We start from the raw sequence: 4,405 nt of genomic DNA on the forward strand, positions 1-4,405 counted from the left end.
TGGTCCTCTCCCATTAATTTCCCAATTTTATATTCATATCATATTTCCAAATGTACTCCCAGATTTACTTGAGAGAAGAGAAGTCAACTGTAAGGATGGATGAGAAGTTAATGACATTAATGAGAGGTGGTTGAGATGGAGAAGAGAGGGAGTGTATAAAAGGGAAGGGGGAAGGGAGAAAAGGGATGTTGGGTCTTGCTTAAGATTTTGGGTTGGCTATGATTTTTATTGGGTTGAGAGTGATTTTGGAGACCTAGGGAACCTGTGGAGGTTTCTTAGGTTAGTTGAGAGGAGGGAGATATTGTTTACCTTGGTCTTCGACACACACACTACATCTTGTTGGACTTGGGCTCAGAGGGCTAGGGAATCTGGGGAGGTTTCCTGAGCTAGGGATTTATTTCCTAGTTGGCTAGGAGGTAAATCTAGTTGGGTCAGTCAGGAGGAGCGTTCAACAGGAGCAGCAGCTCAAAGGTATCTCCACCAGCTACCAATATAGGTATTCCTCTATAGATTGCTCATGTAAATTTAACAAAATGAAATGTTCCCCATAAGTTATAAGGATTAGAATGTAAATAGTAAAATTTTATTTGTTTAAAAACCTTGTAAGAAAGTTAACTATTGTCTCTTATTGCATTTAAATTCGTCAGAAATAGATCTATTAGAAGACTCTAGGATAGGGCTCTTACACATGGTATCAGAGCTTTGGTTCAAAATCTGGACCCAAAGCTCATTAAACCCCAAATACTGATAGAAGGGCTTGAACCTCCGAACTTGTGGCTGTTAAGCTGTTGTGGTTAACAGCCACATGCTCGCCAGTATCATTTCCGTGGTTCGGTCCTCCATGGCATGCATGAAGTGGCATTGGGACTTTTGCCGCAAACATCTTCATATAATTCTAGTGTTCAGAATGATGCAATGTGGGGATTTTCAACAAATCATTCCAGTTCTTGCTTTCTTTCAATTCTACATGCAGTGATTGCACACTTAAACCCTAATAGAAAAAATCACATTTCGACCTCTGGGGCCACACCAGGAAAAACATGTGTGGGATCAAACGAGTGTGGGAGCAACATCCGCTCCCCAAGTTTCCATCGAATCAAGCAATGGAAACTCGTGTGAAATAAACTGCAAAATAGGACGATATCCATTTGAAAGAAATTGTTTTCTTTCAAAGAAAAGTTTGTTTTTGACATTGAAAATGCGAATGCTAGTTGGAAGGAATGTTTCTTTCATATTACCCAGTAGGGCAGCTTCTGGTGAGCAGAACAACATTCTTGAGTACCAAATGCCAACTGTGACTTGGGGTGTTGTATAGGGGTTAAAGGAGAAGCGTTTTTCTCGAGTGATCATTTGTAATTACTTGAGAAGTATCGAGATAGTCCCTAACAAGCTGGAACACTTAGAACTTCCTTCGACGGTGGATGTTATGAAAGAAAGGGTGGTCTTCCTGCAGAGATTAGGTCTCACCATCGATGACATAAATCGGGATCCACTCATGCTGGGTTGTAGTGTGAGGAAAAACATGGTTCTTGTCCTTGATTATTTGAATGAATTGGGTTTTCAAAAGCAAGAGCTTCCAATTTTTCTTAAAAAACATCCCCAAGTGTTGTATGCCAGTGTTATTGTAGACATTGTGCCGGTTATTAAAATTCTGTGAGGTCTTGAAATTGAGAGAATCAACATTCGAGTAGTATCCCAAGCTTCTGGAATTTAAACTTGAAGGGACAATGAGTACATCTGCTGCTTATTTGGTCAATATTGGAGTGAACCCAAGAGACATTGGACCGATGGTGACAAGTATCCTAAAATTTTGGGGTATGCGGGTTGGTAAAGTGATTAAACCTATTGTTGCTTACCTTGAGAATCTAAAACTTCCCAAACAAGTTCTAGTTAGAATGATCGAGAAGAGACCATATATTCTTTGATATGAGCTAGACGAGATAATGAAGTGCAATGTGGAAAGTCTGCTTAGTTTTGGTGTACGACACGAAGCTCTTTCTTCTGTTATAACACAATATCCATAGATCCTGGGGCTTAGTTTGAAGCCAAAATTGACTTCGCAGTAGTACTTTTTCAATTTTTACATTAAAATAGGTCCAGAAGGCTTTGGTAGAATTTTAGAGAAGAAACCACAGGTTGTAAGCCTTCCTCATGTTCCAATTAAAAAACGAGTGGAGTTTTTCAGAGGACGTGGTTTCTTAGATGAGGACATAGCAAAGATGGTAGTTTCTTGTCCCTAGCTACTTGTTGTAAATGTGGAACTCATGAAATGCAGTTTTTATTTATTTTAATACTGAGATTAAGAAGCCATTAGAGGAACTTGTAGAATTTCCATCTTACTTTACATACAACCTGGAATTCAAAATCAAATCTTAGTTTCAAAGAATGTCAAGAAAGGGTATTAGATGTAGCCTAGCGTGGATGCTTAATTGCAATGACCAAAGGTTTGAAGAAAGATTTGATGGTAACTATATTGAGAATGAGGACGTGGGTCCATTATTCTCTATGGGTGGAGCATTGCAATCACCAAGAGATGTTGTTGATTCAGAAGAGGAAGATGAGGAGAGTGAGGATGAAATTTTCTACAGACGCACAGTTTCTGTTTAGTAATGAATGATCTGCATTTTGCTGTAATTCATACATTTTGTAAAATAGTTTTATGTTGTCCTTCAAATCATGAATATGTCTGAACTTTGCTTCAAAATGCTCTCATGGTCTTCTGTATAAAATTATTGTTTTTTCCCTTTAGTTTTGAGAATCTTGTTAGGTTTTAGACTATAATTCTGTGAGAGGTGTGTTTGGTGGGTTTGTATTCTTGTGTTTCATAAAAAGAGGGATTGAAAATTAAAAACATGGCAGAACCAATTAAGAAAAATTGCCTTTTAAAAGTTCAATCTATTTTTTTTAGAGTAAGCCGATCTGTCCAAATGCTGATTTCCAGCCATGAAGATATGGATGTAGAGGTACAAGGTTAGTAACGTTGTAAATTGGTGGGCCTAGCATCTTAAAGGGAAATTATCAGTCATTGAATCATGCGACATTTCTCCATTACAATTACCTCAAACTTGAGGCAAATAGACATGATAGAACATCAGTTTTGGCATCAATGTCTAGAGACAGTGCCTCATATGCTAGTATTTCTAGTTTTTTTTTAGGGCTGGAGTTTCCTTGTAGTCATGAATTTAGAGGGCTGTAACTCTCATTGTGTTATTGTGAAACTATTTTTCAAGTAAATATATGTTGTATTTCTCCCATGGAAGGATAAAAGCAAAATGGAATCCATGATAACATTGTAGGTGATAAGAAGACCTCATTTCTCATTGCTAAGAAAAGTGTGCATATGGCACCGTGACCTATTTGATATGTATAGACAAACTATGGGACTCCATGGAGATGGGGTGTTGTTTTACTCCACACATACATATGTAGAATGTGATGCATTATAAAAGAACTTGTGGCAACTGGCTGTGGTACATTAGGCAGAGATCTCTTTAATCAAACAGTGTCATCCAAAACCTACTGTTGAAACAACTAGTATACAACAATAATAAGATTCTTCTAATTTGTCATCTTTTAATTCTACATTTTTGATAGTAAAAAAAAAATAATGATGAATAGGGTGTTTCTTTCCTGTACATTTTATTGGGAAATACTAACATTTTTTTTAGAATGATTCTGCTGTAATTTGTCATCATTATGCACTACATCTACTCCCAAAATGTTCTATAACTTGTTAATTAATTTTGTAACTAAATCCCGTATCCCCTTCTTGTCAACTAGTTTCTCACATGATTGCGAGATAAATCACTAGTTCCTTAACACCATGGTAATATCCTATGCATAATGGTACTTGGCATGTACCAGAGCTAGGAGATGAATAGCCTGATGTTCTAAATGTAGAATCATGTCCTCTTTGAACTTCCCAGTGGTGAGTTGCTTCTATTCCACAAGAGTAGGAGGTCAGATGCACAGAAGGAAGGTGATTTTCTTCCTCTAATTTTACTCTCTCCAGGTATTGTTAGGAATTTGGTTATGATGATCTTTAGATAAATTCAAATTTTGAATTAAAGCTTCATTTAACTATTAATTTAGAGGGCTTTCATACAAAAAACAGGTCGCCCAAGCAATCCCCACAAGCATAAAGCGGCAACAATCCAAGTGTGTGCTGGCTTAGGCTAGAACACCCACAATCTAGATTCAAGAGAAAATTGGTCATAAAACATGATATCAAAGGGCAGAAGCCCAAGCATTGAAAGGCTAAAAAATGACCATGCCAGCCATAGGAGGGAGCCGGTTAGGATAATTCGGGGCAGGGCCCCATACAGACATTGGGGAATTGATATGGACAGGCTAAACATGATTCAACCTATCTGTAGGAAGCTTTGGGGGCTTAAGCCCTTTTAAG

The 4,405-nt window shown here is 37.7% G+C and overlaps 1 pseudogene; it reads left to right on the plus strand.

The window, feature by feature from the left end:
* Positions 1 to 907: 907 nt before the first annotated feature.
* LOC149175673 (transcription termination factor MTERF4, chloroplastic-like) lies at positions 908 to 2,607 on the plus strand (annotated as a pseudogene).
* The last annotated feature ends 1,798 nt before the right edge of the window (positions 2,608 to 4,405 follow it).

This window comes from Pinus tabuliformis, chromosome 4_1 (genome assembly GCF_031772625.1).
Source record: "Pinus tabuliformis cultivar Carrire ecotype Pingquan chromosome 4_1, CPIR1, whole genome shotgun sequence".
In the NCBI taxonomy this organism is placed as follows: Eukaryota; Viridiplantae; Streptophyta; class Pinopsida; order Pinales; family Pinaceae; genus Pinus; species Pinus tabuliformis.